At 44.4% G+C, this 15,645-nt stretch overlaps 1 protein-coding gene across 16 annotated transcripts in view; it reads right to left on the reverse strand.

The window, feature by feature from the left end:
- The window catches only part of CHKA (choline kinase alpha), a 58,225-nt gene extending 42,586 nt beyond the window's left edge, over positions 1–15,639 (reverse strand). For 9 of the 16 annotated variants that reach the window (XR_004621170.1, XR_004621168.1, XR_004621167.1 and 6 more), the window contains exon 1: positions 15,445–15,572. The gene's annotated coding sequence lies outside the window, so the exon portion shown is untranslated. Of the gene's footprint in view, positions 1–15,444 lie in introns of all 16 variants that reach the window. The other 7 variants (XM_034644884.1, XM_034644883.1, XM_034644885.1 and 4 more) reach the window with 2 other exon arrangements.
- Between the last annotated feature and the right edge of the window lie 6 nt (positions 15,640–15,645).

Below are 15,645 nucleotides of genomic sequence, written 5' to 3' on the forward strand. Positions count from 1 at the left end.
AAAAAAAAAAAAAGAAAGAAAAAATACATTTATTAAAATAAATTAAAAACACGTTGAGAGTTAGCTTTATTTAAATGACTTCTTGTGGGTGGCACCTTGGGTGGCTCAGTCAGTGAAGCGTCTGACTTCGGCTCAGGTCATGATCCCGGGGTCCTGGGATTAAGCCCCACATCAGGCTCCCTGCTCAGCAGGGAGTCTGCTTCTCCCTCTGCCTCTCCCCCTGCTCGCACACGTGTGCTCTCTCTCTCTCTTTTTCTAATGAATAAAATCTTAAAAAAAAAAAAATTACTTCTTGGTGACATGCATCAGTGACTCCATGCAGGGTAACTTCAAAACTGATAAATGTCAATCCATCACCCTCCTCATAAAGCCACACAATTAACTGCACTAACCACTAAGAAGAGAAGATCAAATTGGAAAATGTAAAATAGCAGATAATCTAAAATTTTGGTTGACCCAGAAATGGGTCAAAGATACTGTGTCACAGTAGGCAACGTATCAATTGATCAACATTATTAAAAAGAACCTTGGGAAATTCCATAAAATCATTTCAAAACAAAAACCACTCCATGTAACACTAAGATCTGGTATTTGATGCTACTTCCTTTTTAAAGTTCCTTGTGGCAAGACGTGTGATCAATCATGCCTTCTCACCGCGCAAGGCCTTCCTCAAACAGAAGCCTAACTGACAACGGTCCCCTATGTTTGAATATGAACCACCATGTTCCAAAACATAGAGGATTATTAATTCTCTTATACGTCAGCTATTCTATTACAAGTACACCTATCATAAAAAATACTCTAATGCTTCAGCACTTAAACCAAATACACAGATCGTAAAAGGTTTCAAGATCGGAATCTTACTTCAGAATGAAACAAACAGAATTTTAATACCAATTCAGAATGGTGATTATCTCTGGGCAAAGGAAGGGAACCTGAGGCCAATTTAGCAGAATGTGTCAACTGATAAAGCTATTTTACATTTTTTACTCTTTCCTACTTTATAAATGTAATTTAAAAAATTTAGAGACACTTGGGTGGCTCAGTTGGTTAAGCATCTGCCTTTGTCTCAGGTCATGATCCAAGGGTCCTGGGATCAAGGCCCACGTAGGGCTCCATGCTCAGCAGGGAGTCTGCTTGAGGATTCTCTCTCCCTCTCCCTCTGCTTCTGCCCCTCCCCCCACTCACATGCTCTCACTCTCTCTTCCTCTAAAATAAATAAATAAATCTTTAAAAAATATATCAGCTGGCAATGTAGGGTCTGTATAAAACCAAGATCACTGGCAGCAAGGAAAACATGGTGCTGATAAAGATCACAGTGGGTCAAAGCAATGACAACCTTGTCCAGTATCTTCTCAGTCACAATGGGGAACATTTGCTGGGGTCCACGGAGATTCTCTTTGACAGAGGCTTCAAAAGATTAGTGACATCTTCAAAAGGTTAAACATCAAGTTACCACAAGACCCAGCAGTTCCACTCCTAGGCATACACCCAAGAGAACTGAAGACAAAAACTGTACACAAATGTCCATAATAGCCAAATAATGGAAAAGCTCAAATGTCCATCACCTGACGAACAAATTGTGGTATATCATGCAATGGAATATTATTCAACCATAAAAAGGAACAAAGTACCATATGTGCTATGACATGAATAAACCTTGAAAACATACTAAGTGAAAGAAAATGGTCATAAAAATCCACACATATTGTGTGATCCTACGTGAAACGTCCAGAAGATATCAGGTGAATTTGTGATTGTCAGGAGCTAAGGAGGGAAGCATGGGGAGAGACTGCTAATGGTAAAGGATTGATTTCTTCAGTGATGAAAATGCTCTGAAAAGAGCAGTGATTACTGTAGAACCCTATAAAAATACTAAAAATCACTGAACTGAATTTAAAAGGGTGAACTTTATGGTATCTCAATAAAGCTGTCATTTTTCTTTTTGAACCAGTGATAACCACTTTGCCTTAAATAGTTAACTACAGATTGAACATTCATTGATTTATCTAAACCACCCTCTTAATATTGAACCTGTGTCTTATCCATGGCGATCATCATTTGATTAAAATCTGCTCCCAACCACGGAACACTTCCAGGGGAACTGCTAGGTCCTAAGAGCCATCAAGCCCACAAAAAAAAAAAAAACTACTCTGATTTTTGGATCCGGAAAAAGAAACATTACTAAGAGCTTTGGAATGAGAAAAGTTACCCAGTTTCAGGAAACCTCTCCACGGCTGCACTATGAGTTCCCAGCTTCGCACACCCTTCCTTATTCCATTCACACGTGGCGCTTTCCCCCCACCACTGCTACCAGGGGTCCTTTCCTCCGGTCCTGACCAGGCACTTCTTTACTTCCCTTCCCACATCTCTTTTTGCCACTTTTCCTTCCATCCCTCCACGTTTGAGGCCAGTAAGAGAAGGCTCTCACACACAAAACCCACCACCTTCTCTTCTCCTCCCACCCGTCTCACTGCCTGGGTTCCACAGTCCTGGCACCCAAAGCATTGTAAAAACCGTCAAGAGAAACATTCTAGAATAAAATCCAGAGAGGGGAGGTTTGCTAACACGTGTCTCTCTTGCCCTCTGCCCTCCTCCTATAGACTCATTTCCATGCTGTTCATACTCTCTTGGCTTTTCAAAGTCTTTAACTTAAGCTTTAGTGGTTGTGGCCATCTCTGCACAGAGGGCCTTCCACATGCTTTTTTTTCCTTAAGATTTTATTTATTTATTTGAGAGAGAACGAGCAAGAGAGAGAGCATTAACAGGGGCAGAGGGAGAGGGAGAAGCAGACTCCCCGCTGAGCAGGGAGCCCGACATGGGGCTCGATCCTGGGACCCTGGGACCATAACCTGAGCCGAAAGCAAATGCTTAATTGACTGAGCCACCCAAGTGCCCCTGCACAGTGCTCTTTAATGCAGAATCCTAAATTCCACCACTGAGCCAACAGGCCAAACGCAAAGGCAGGAAAATTAAGAGAATCAGACAGGAAAACTCAGAAGAGATGACTACATCTCTCCTACCCAAATGCCAAAGTACAGCCATAACCTCAGGCATGAGCTGCGTGCCCACTGATAATACACACACCTTAGCGAATCCTCAGCTTCCTTATTCACAATCCACAAATGGACAAGGGGCAACTCATACAGCAGATCTGTTTGCAGTTCTCATTAGTCACACGGGGTCCCTGAAAAGGTCAGAGACACCTGGAGGATTCTCAGCCCCCTCCATGTGACCCTGCCCTCGATGCACACAGATGTCACCAGGTCCTGGACGATGACAGGATGTATGTCTGCTTAGGTTTGTTTGCTTCTTTCTTTCTTTCTTTCTTTCTTTCTTTCTTTCTTTCTTTCTCTCTCTCTCTCTCTCTTTCTTTCTTTCTTTCTTCCTTTTTAAAGATTTATTTTGGAGAGAGAGAAAGAGAGAGGACAAGCGGGAAGGGCAGACGGAGAGGGAGAATCTCAAGCAGACTCCACGCTGAGCACGGAGCCTGACGCAGGGCTCAATCTCACGACCCTGAGATCATGACCCGTGCCAAGACCAAGAGTCAGACACTCAACCGACTGAGGCAGGCAGGTGCCCCTCAAAAAAATTTCAAACAAAATGAACAAAAATAACCTTTGTTTTTTCCAACTGTCTTCTGTAATCACCTCACAAATAACAGGAACGCTCAGGGAGGGAGTTAGCCCACTTGATTCAATTTCCTGGGTAATCACCCAGCAGCTATGAAGCATCAGCTTAACTAACTACGAGCAAATTAGAGATTAACAAATAAAATATTCTTGTCGAAAATCTAAACTCAAAATTTCATATATCTATCCAGGCAGTGTTTTCTCTTCTCCATAATATACCAGTTTTCTGTTTTAATAAACACAACTGGTAAATACAAACTACTCTCTGAACCCGTCAATACAATTAGCTTTCTGGGCAGATTTATAAGATCGCACTGTGGCTTGAGTATGGGTATTCTAGTTTGATAAGCACAAATCTAACCCTTTACTTGATTTTACGGACAAGGCAGTGGTTTAAAAAAAAAAAAAGAATAAGGAAAATTTTCAGTGAGTTGGGCCCCAATTAATTGAGCCTTTACTGCAAATTTCCTGCCTCAAGTCACATAACAGATAATATTCTGGATACTTTAAAGGACTGTTATGCCCAGACCTCCTTTTCAGCCTTGCATTTCCTAATCTAGCCTTTAAAACAGCCAAAGTGTTTCTTATCCATTGTCAATCTAAAATAATAAGGGCTAACTTGCTTCTTGGTGAATTTTCCAACCAAACTTCAACTTCAAAGAAAGTGCCAGATTTTCTTCTCCCCCAACTTGCCTTTCTCTACATCAGCTCCATTGTCACAGAGCCTGCAGCACCATCCTTTCCCACAGAAGTCTATTGGTTTAGACAGCAAAGCAGCTCAGGGAAATTTACGTGTTACCAATACCCCGGGTAAATCCACAAAATCCCCAAACCAGCAAAGTGCAAGGTTCCTCTCCATTTGGGGCGCCTGGGTGGCACAGCGGTTGGGCGTCTGCCTTTGGCTCAGGGCGTGATCCCAGCGTTATGGGTTCGAGCCCCACATCAGGCTCCTCTGCTATGAGCCTGCTTCTTCCTCTCCCACTCCCCCTGCTTGTGTTCTCTCTCGCTGGCTGTCTCTATCTCTGTTGAATAAATAAAATCTTTAAAAAAAAAAAAAAGGTTCCTCTCCATTTGCTACTAGGTCATCACCATTTGAACAGGTGACTCTGACATGCAGCCATTAAGTACAGTTAGTTTCCAGACTTCACAGCAATGTGGAGATTTTCAAGGAAGGAGAAGGAAAAAGGGCATTTCCCCACTATGAGCCAAATGAGACAATGCCACTGACTTCAGAGGCAGGTCAGTCACCATTTAGGGCACAGCTGTACTTTGCCTGGAAGGCCAGAGGTTCATTGAAATACCAAAAACAAGTCATTTGAAGTGACCCAACCAGAAAGAGAGGAAGCGAAGCTGGAAAAGCCTCGGCTTCCTACCATCCAGCCTGTCAGGTGGGAGCGGACAGTGCTGCCCGTATACTCCGCACCCCTTCTCCACCCGTAAAGCCGCAGGAGCAAGCTGTCCTCTTGCTTCCATAGCACATACAGAGGAAAAAACGGCCCCTTCAGAAGCCCTTCCAGACTTTCCACCCACCTTACCAAAAACACTGAATACTGCCATCAGCTGTTGGCCATGAAAACTGTCATTCAATTCTGGTTGCTCCGAAAAGTTCACATAGCTTGTAAATACCCTCCATGTGTAAAAGGAAGCCAAATCGGAGTTGATGAGATCATCAAAACCTTCTCAGTCCCAGGAAGAAAGCTGAATAGTCCAGTAGATGTGACCCGCCTGAAGACATCGGCATCAGGAAGCTGGCATACACAGCAGAGATCTGGGGCACTAGTGAATGTCACATCCCCACATTCAAGTACTCGGTTTACGGTTAAGAAGTAGTTGGTGATTTGGCTGAAGAACAAGTTGTTTTGTTTTTTTTTAAGATTTTATTTATTTATTTGACAGAGATAGACAGCCAGTGAGAGAGGGAACACAAGCAGGGGGAGTGGGAGAAGAAGAAGCAGGCTCCCAGCGGAGGAGCCTGATGTGGGGCTCGATCCCAGAACGGCAAGATCACGCCCTGAGCCGAAGGCAGATGCTTAACGACTGAGCCACCCAGGCGCCCCATGAAGAACAAGTTTTAACTACAAGTTATAAAGCAAACATACAGGAGAGAGCTTCTGAGCTAGTCTCTGCATCTGCATCCAGGAGTGGCTTCAATGTTTTCAAGTCTTTATCCTACAGAAAATATATTTTTTAAAAGTTTTGGAGTACCATCACTTTGCTAGATAGGGTTTACTGTAAAATAATAGCTTTTATTTTTGTAACACATTTTCGAATTGCTTTAAAAATGGCTTGCATCCTTTTTTTGTAGACTTAGCAGGTCTCAAAGAGATTACTTAATTTCTATTTTATTCCACAGCATCCTAAGCAGGAAAAATCCATGCTATAGTGATACAATTTAGTGGAACGCCCAGTGTCTTGAAATAGGACCTTCCTAATGTCAAACATCTACATATATATATTTTTCCAGTTTTCCAAAGCCATTTTTTTTAGTTTATTTTTTTTTTCAGTAATCTCTACACCCAATGTGGGGCTCAAACTTAGGACCTCAAGACCAAGAGTCTCATATTCCACTGACTGAGCCAGCCAGGCATCCCTGTTTCTAGTTTTTAAATTGTGGTGAAATACATATACAATTTACCGTCTTAACCTTTTTTTTTTTTTTTTAAGATTTTATCTATTTATTTGACAGAGAGAGGTGAGAGAGAGCACAGCAGGTGGAGCGGCAGGCAGAGGGAGAGGGAGAAGCAGACTGCTGTCTGAGCAGGGAGCCTAATGCGGGGCTCGATCCCAGGACCCCGGGATCATGACCTGAGCCAAAGGCAGACACGCAACGCACTGAGCCACCCAGGCGCCCCTACCATCTTAGCCATGTTTAAGAGTACAATTCAGCGGCATTCAGTACATTCACACTGTTTTGCAACCATCACCACCATCCATCTCCAGAATTCTTTTTATCTTGTGAAACTGAAACTGTGCCCACTGAGCACTAACTCTCCACTCTCCCCCCAGCCCCTGGCCACCCCCCCCAGTCTACTTTGTCTCTATGAATCTGACTGCACTAGAGATCTCACAGCAGTCAAATCAGACAGTGTACATCTTTTTGTGACTTGCAACTATTTCACTTAGCATTAGTACTCAAGGTTCATCCATGCTGTAGCAGGTGTCAGAATCTCCTTTTTTAAGGCTAAATAATAGTCCATGTAAATGTGACATTTTGCTTATCCATTCACCCAATAAAACATCTATATATTTTTAATCATTTGGAAAAGGATCCACATCTAGACGCATCAGCTCAATGCTCAGAGAATGATAAATCCGAGAACTTGCCTGCTCCAGAGAAAACTTCAACAAAAATTTTCGTCTGCTAAATTAAGATGGGAGGTTATCTGGTCCGCACCTAGCCAACTGTATTTTGCTGAAAAGCAAAGAAGCCACTGACACCTCTGCAAACTGTCCACAAGTTATGTGGCACCAAATTCAGCACGTGCGGGACTCTGTCTCCCTGAGGCTTACAGCCTGGCCCCCCCAAAATTTCACTTTTTCTAAAAGTCAAATGACTAGGGCGAAAAAAAATTCAAACATAACCAGTACCTCAGCAGGAAAATGATCCACAAGTCCAAGGACTGGATACATGGAAAACAGAACAGTGAACATACCAAAACAACCAATGAATTTGGAGCACAAATGCAATAAGGGGGAAAAAAACCCAGAGTTTTGCAAAATTTCTTTTAACCATCTAAAACAATTTGAAACAACCATGGCTCGGGTGGGAAAAAAACAAACAACTTCAGTGAAATGACAGCATCAATGTGTGGTAACAGGGCTTAACCCCAAGCCTGGAGGCAGGGTTAAGGGAACAGCTTTTGACCTTGGTGAACTGTGGCTCCCACAGACAGTTGTGTGGCCTTGGGCAAGTTACTCGATGCCTTTTAAGCCTGTCTTCTCACCATAAAATAAAGTAGTAGCATCTAACCGGGGATTTTGTGATGATCACGTAAGGTCACGTCAGCCGTTCCTCGGCAGCAACGGTAAAGCAGCTCATCCGTCCGAGCTGCCAGATGGACGAAAGAGGGAAGCTGGTCTTTGGTCCTCTATTCCAAGGGCTGCTCCAGCTCGGCACTGCCGACACGTGGGGCCCGAGAATCCTTTGTTTGGGGGGGGGCTGTCCTTTGTACTGCGGGGTGGTTAGCAGTACCCTTCCCTCCACCCACTAGATGCCAGCAGTGCCGCCACCGCCGCCACCACCCAATCGTGACAACCAAAACTGTGTCCGGGCATTTCCAAGTGTCCCTCAGAAAGGGTTCCTAAAATCCTGATCTCAAGTCACTATTCTTAGCATCCTGGGAAGGCAGAAGGCCTCTGCCTGCTCTCTCGCCCGAGAGGTTCTTCCATCTTTCAAAGTTCAGGGCTGCTGCCGCTTTCTCCACAAAGTGCTCCACAGGCCCCTAGCTCACACGGACCTCCCAGGCCTTACTTTTTTTTAGTGTTTCATCATAAGTCCCTGGGCTGCTGGGACACTCAGCAGAAAACAGTACTGGCCACAGTGAGATGTATAAATACGGAATGAGAGACGTGGAGGGGCACCTGGCAGGCTCACTTGGTAGAGAATGCAACTCTTTTTTTTAAGATTTTATTTATTTATTTTACTTTAAAGAGAGAGTGCACGTGCATGAGAGGAGGGCCAGAGGGAGAGAATCCCAAGCAGACCCTGCACTGAGCACAGAGCCCAATGCAGGGCTTGATCCCATGACCCCAAGATCATGACCTGAGCCAAAACCAAGAGTTGGACACTTAACGAACTGAGCCACCCAGGTGCCCCGAGCATGCAACTCTTGATCTCAGGGTTGTGAGCTCAAGCCCCATGTTGGGTGTAGAGCTTGATTACATACATACAAAACTATGAAAGACATGGAGTACAATCTCATTGTAGGTGCAAAACAGACTCATGAAAAGCTAAAGACAAGGGCTGTGCAAGGGCAGGACAAGATTCTCTGCCAGCTGATAGAGGATGGTAAGATTGGGGGGGGGGGTCTGCAGCAGGGAAAAACCCAGAAGGAGAACATGGGCATCAGTAGCTGGACAAGCCAAGACACTAGACTGAAAATAAAATCCTGGAACTAGTAAGAATTATAGCAAGGTTACAGGATACAAAAGTCATATAAAAGTTAACATATAAAGTCAATCACTGGGGCACTTGGGTGGCTCAGTCAGTTAAGAATCCAACTCTTGATTTTGGCTCAGGTCATGATATCTGGGTTGTGAGATTAAGTCCTACGTAGGGCTCCACACTGGGCATGGAGTCTGCTTAAGATTTCTCTCTCCCTCTTCCTCTGCCACTCCCCACTCTCTCTTAAAAAAAAAAAAAAAAAACCAAAAAAATCAATCACTTTCATGTTCCCATATACCAGCAATGAACAAGTAGAAAATAAAATTAAAAACACATTACCATGTACATCAGCAACCAAAAAAATGAAACATTTAGCTATAAATATAACAAAATATGTACAAGATCTATAGAAGGAAAAATACAAAACTCTTATGAAAGATATCAAACAATAACTAAATAAAATGGAGAGATATTCCATGTCCATGGATAGGAAGGCTCAGTATATTGCCAAGATGCTAGTTCTTCCCTACTTGATATATAGATCCAACACAATCCCAACCAAAATCCCAGCAAGTTGTTTTATCAATATTGACAAACTGACTCTCGAGTTTATACAGAGAGGCAAACACCCAGAATAGCCAACTCAGTATTTAAGGAGAAGAACAAAGTCAGAGGACTGACACTACGGGACTTCAAGACTTACCATAAAGCTACAGTAATCAGGACAGTGTGGCGTTGGCCAAAAGAATGGAAAACAGGGGGTGCCTGGGTGGTTCAGTTGGTTAAGCGACTGCCTTCAGCTCAGGTCACGATCCCAGGGTCCTAGGATCAAGCCCCACGTGGGGCCCCCCTGCTCTATGGGGAACCTAATTCTCCCTCTCCACTGCCTGCCACACTCCCTGCTTGTGTGAGCGCACACTCTCTCTCTGTCAAATAAATAAATGAAATCTTTAAAGGAAGAAAAAAAAAAAAAAGAATGGGCAAACAGATCGATGGAACAGAGTGCAGAGCCCAGAAATAGATCCACATAAATTCAGTCCACTGATCCTGACAAAGAGCAAAGGCAGTTCAAGAGAGAAGGGACAGTCTTAACAAATGTGCTGGAACAACTAGACATTCACAGTTAAAAAAAGAAATCTAGGGGCATCTGGGTGGCTCAGTCAGTTAAGCATCTGACTTTGGATTGAAGCTCAGGTCTTGACCTCAGGGTTGTCAGTTCAAGCCCTGTACTGGGCTTCACATGGCATGGAGCCTACTTTAAAAAAAGAAAGAAAGAAAAAAATCTAGACACAGACCTTATATCCTTTGCAAAAGTTAACACAAAATGGATTCTAGACCCAAATGTAAAACACAAAACTACAAACCAGACTATAACAGGAAATCATCTAAACAACCTTGCTTATGGCCACTACATTTTAGATACAACACCTAAGGCACAATTTATGAAAGAAATGACTGATACGTTAGAATTCATTAAAATTTAAAACTTCTCCACAAAGACACTCTTCAAGAAAATAAGGCAACAACCATAAACTGGAAGAAAATATCTGCAAAAGACACACTGGGTAAAGGACTATTAGCCAAAAGATACAAATTAACTCTTACACAAAAAACTCTTAAAACTCAACAATAAGTAAACAGACAACTTGATTTTAAAAATGGGCAAAAGACCTAAACACACACCTCACCAAAGAAGATATACAGAAGGCATGTAAGCATGTAAAACGATTCTCCACATCACGTCATTAGGGAATCGCAAATTAAAATGAGATACCAGCGCACACCTATCAGAGCGGCGAAGTCTAGAACGCTGACGCCAAATGCTGGCGAGGAGGCGGAGCACCGCGAACCCTTGCTCACTGCTGGCAGGAATGCAAGATGGCGCCACCACTCTGGAAGACAGACTGGCCGTTTCTTACAGAACAAAACAGGCTCTTACCATATAATCCAGCCAACTGCACGCTTCCATATTTGCTCAAAGAGTTGAAAACTTACATCCACACAAAAAGCTGCACATGGATATTTACGGCAGCTTTATTCATAATGGCTTGGAAGCGACCAAGATGTCCTTCAGCACATAAGTGGAAAAACCGTGCTCCACCTGAACGATGAAATATTATTCAGTACTAAAGTGAAATATACGATCATGACATGGTAAGCCATGAAAAGACACAAAGGAAACTTTTAAAAGCATACTGTTAAGGGAAGAAGCCAATCTGAAAAGATTACATACTTTATGCTTCCAATCATAGAACCTTTGAGAAAAGGGGTTGGGAGGAGAGAGGGACGGACAGAGGACCTTCAGGGCAGTGAAGCTCTTCTGCAGGATGCTGCAACAGTAGATACATGACATACGTTTGTCCAAACCCACTGAATGGACAACACTGAGAGTGAGCCTCAGTGTAAATTAGGGACTGTGAGTGATGATGATGTCAGCACAGGCTCATGAACCGTAACCAAGGTACCACTCTGGTGTGCGTGTTGGGCGTAGGATGGGGTATACGGGAACTCTCTGTACTTTCTGCTTCGTTTGGCTGTGAACCTAAAACTGCTCTAAAAAAATTAAGTTTATTAATTTTTTCTAAGTAAGCTCTATGACTAACGTGGAGCTGGAACTCACCACCCTGAAATCAAGAGTCACATGCTCCGTCGACTGAGCCAGCCAGGCGCCCCAAGTTTATTAATTTTTTTTTTAAGTAAGATCACTTGGGGCGCCTGAGTGGCTCAGTCAGTTAAGCATCTGCCTATGGCTCAGGTCATGATCCCAGGGCCCTGGGATTGAGCCCCTGTGTTCACTGGGCTCCCTGCTCAGCAGGGAGTCTGCTTCTCCCTCTCCCTCTGCCCCTCCTGTTAGTGTTCTCACTCCCTCTCTCAAATAAATAAATAAATAAAATCTTTTAAAAAAATAAAAAAAATAAAAAGGAAAAAAATTTTTTAAAGATTTTATTTGTTTATTTGACAGAGAGAGAGAGACAGCAAGAGAGGGAACACAAGCAGGGGGAGCGGGAGAGGAAGAAGCAGGCTTCCAGCAGAGGAGCCTGATGCGGGGCTCGATCCCAGAACGCCGGGATCACGCCCTGAGCCGAAGGCAGATGCTTAACGACTGAACCACCCAGGCGCCCCAAAAAAAGGAAATTAAGCAGGGAATTTTGGCATAATTTTATCAAAAAACTTAATGATGATACCATAAGCCACAACTCACTCCCTATTTGACTTTTACTGCATCATTGTGCAAATATATCTAAGGACTTGGCCAGTCTTTTCAACTTCTCTTGTTTTTTTGATATCTAAATGATTCTACTTGGGAGAGTTCAGGGTATCACCTTCCCCAACAATTTTCAACTGCTGGTGGTCTGTGGGATGTAATGTGTCAACAGATACGTGTGGAACTTTAACAGCTCTCAAACATTTCTTCCGCCAAACTTCATGAAATCTTGCAAAGATGTGCAATTTCATTTCACAACTGATTGTGACTTTTACCAATCAGCAACGAGTGATAATAACAAACCCTTGATTTGATGGGCCTGGACAGAAGCTAGTGATCGGCTGTGATGGCTAGGCATGGACAGTAATTTTTTTGTTTGAGAGAGAGAGACAGTGAGTGGGGCGGGGGGGGGGGCATGGTGGGGAAACTTAAGCAGAGTCCACGCCCAGCTTAGAGCCCCATGAGGGGCTCTATCTCATGACCCTGAGATCATGACCTGAGCCAAAATCAAGAGCTGGGCACTTCACTGAGGAGCCACCCAGGCGCCCCAATGTTACAATAATTCTTCTCTTTCCCTACACCACTCCTAACCAGAGGGTCAGGCAAACAACAGTCTGATTAGAGAGACCCCTGTCATCACAGTAAGAGGAGAGTGAAGAGGTCAATTTAAGCTAAAATCCAGTGCCTACCACAAGTCGGGCACTATTCCATTGCTGGAGATACAAGATGAATAAGAAATGCCCTCTAGGAATTCAATCTAACAGAAGAGGCAAAGCATAAACACACAAACGTGGTAGGTGCTGTTGCTCCGAAGGTGTGTATGCATACGAAGTGCTATGGAAAAGACACACATAAAGAAGAATTTAATTCTGTTTCTCTCTAAGGTAGGCCTTGAAGAAGGAAGTTTAAAAGCAGACACCAGGCTGCCAAGCAGAGTGTAAGAGCAAAGAAAGGCCTAGAGATTGAAAGCACAAAGCTCATTCAGGAAATACAGGGTCCAGTGTAAGGAGCTCACTGCTCCTCACTGCTGGTAAGAGGAGGGGAACGATTTTTAAACAATCACAACAAAAAGGAACCACTCTAGAAAGGGAGGCTGGGGCCGACGTTTAAAGCAGGCAAATAAGTCTGGATTTTATTCTCCAGCTACAGGAAGCCACGTAAACTTTAAAACAAAGAGCAACAATATTTGAGAATACCTGGCAACAGGACAAAGAACGATTCAGAGGAGGGAACCCAAAGCACAAGGACATCCATGGGCGCCTCCTGTTACAGGATCTAAGCAAGGACACGGACCTGGACTCCTGGCCTCAGAAACAGCACAGGGAATAGACAGTAGGTGTGGATGCAAAAGCAGCTCACCAGGTCTCAGCTGCCACTGAAGGCCGAGGAAGTGCTTCTGGGGGAGGGCAAAGGTGGCAGTGGTCCTGGGACTCTGGTCAGCTGCTGTTACCAACTGCAAAAGCATATTCCAGAGTGGGAAGGAGCAAAAGGGTGAAATGTGGGACAGTCTAGACGGACTGAGTTGAGGTGGTGAGGTCTGATAAACCACTGGGGATGGACCAGCACTCAGCCAAAAGCTGAAAGATCATGAACTGTCATTAACACCTAATAGCCAGGCAACTGCCTGTGGAAGTTCATTAGATTTCAACCAAAGGGAACCCTTTTTCCCATTCTGAACTGCCTCTTTTGCTTTTTAAAAGCTAAGCATCACCCCCTTCCCATGTCCTAAATCACCTCTTTTCTCTCTATTCAACGGATTCTATAACCACAAACAGAACTAAGAGGCAATGTATACCATATGTTGTTTTAAAAAGGCCCTCCAAACCAAAAGGAAAGCTTCCAAGACCATTTCTAAGACTACTAATTCTTGGAGAAAAGAAACAAAACACATCCTCAATGCTCTTACAATGAGTTTTGAGCAAAATACAAAGGTTTAACTGACCAGTGACACCCCCCAAAAGGGGCCACAAAAAATGTCTTAAGGTGTCCAAACATCTTCACAGGCAACAGGCAAGAGTAATGGATCAGGAGAGGGGTACCAGAGACCTACTAGTTCAGCAAACAGCCACTGACCTCCAGCCCCTCTAGGTTTTTCATTTTACAAACTGATGACATGGCCTAGGATGAGTTCTATCACCCTTCTCACTGAGAATCTTCAGGCCTAACTAAATATGATAGTTTTGGAGAGTTTCATGAAAAAAAAATTCATTAGGCAATTGTGAGATTATCTAAACACCTCTGGTTTTGATTCCTACCTTTTTTTTTTTTTTTAAGATTTTATTTATTTATTCGACAGAGATAGAGACAGCCAGCGAGAGAGGGTACACAAGCAGGGGGAGTGGGAGAGGAAGAAGCAGGCTCATAGCAGAGGAGCCTGATGTGGGGCTCGAACCCATAATGCCGGGATTACGCCCTGAGCCGAAGGCAGACGCTCAACCGCTGTGCCACCCAGGAGCCCCTGATTCCTACCTTCTGACTCTCACTGCTCATAAACAAATCTGTAAGACAGGCCAGAGGCCCAACAAGGAAGTGGAGCTCAGTAATTCTGCCGCATTTGCAGCTCTGGGCACGGAAAAGGAATCAAATGACTACAATTGGATTTGGGGATTATCAGTGGCAGCCAGCCAGTTTCTAGATATGACACTCAACCTGGCCAACCAGTTAAAAGAAAACCAGGAGAGAAAGAAACCCTTTTCTAAAGGTCTAAATAGAAGAACACACACTAACTGTGAAATGGTTATCTCGTGGGAGCAAAGCGGCAACAGAAATCAAGGGAGTCTTCTGTTCAGTCTGAATACATATATTCTTTGTCATACACATATATTTTTTGTCATTTACATATATTTTATGTATGTGAATACACACATATTTTTTGTCATTTAAATTTATGACTACATATTTTTAGCTTTAAAAAAGGGGAAGGAAAAAAGGGGGAAAAATCTTCCTCCCTTGCTCGTAATTTTTGGAGCCACGCCTCCTAAGCTTTGACCACGGATACACCCCTATGACTGAACAGTGTCAGCCAGGATGCAGCCAATGTCACCCCTTGGATACTAACAAATGACTCTTTCAGAGCGAGGAGAAAAGCAAACCATGGACTCGAGGAACTAGAAGAAAAGTTATCAGGTGACTTTTTTTTAAAGCCAATCACGACACCCCTCCACATTCAAGGCCCTAAAACGGCAGAGGGGCGTCCCAGACAAATTTTTAAGCTTCTGGACAAAACGCACTTTGTGACTCAACGGCATTGTTCTGCCTACAGGGGACCTGTTTTCCCATGAAACCGGTTTTTTTTTTTTTAAAGGCCTGTCTTCTGGAAGGTCCTGGGAGACCGCGGGGCCCGTGCCGCGGAATCCGGCTGGGATTTCACGCGGTTCGGGAGGGGGGTCTCCGGCCACCGCAGTGTCCGCAGGCCCCGCCCCCGCCCGGCCAGCGTCACCTGACCGGGTAGCGGCTCCAGGCGTCTGCACCCGCGCCCACCCCGGCGGGGCACCGCCACCGACCTGATGACACTGATGTGGAACTGGTCCTCACGAAGGCCCCGCCAGGCACCGGGCAGGAACTCCTTGCACCACAGATAGGCCCTGCGCCGCGTCCGAGGTTCGGGCTGCTCGTCGGTCGGCGGCGGCGGCAGCGGCGGCGGCGGCAGCGCGAGCGGCGGCTGCGGGCCGCCCAGCTGCTTGGGCTCCGCGGTCGCTGGCGGC

Source organism: Ailuropoda melanoleuca, chromosome 16, assembly GCF_002007445.2.
Source record: "Ailuropoda melanoleuca isolate Jingjing chromosome 16, ASM200744v2, whole genome shotgun sequence".
Taxonomy (NCBI): Eukaryota; Metazoa; Chordata; class Mammalia; order Carnivora; family Ursidae; genus Ailuropoda; species Ailuropoda melanoleuca.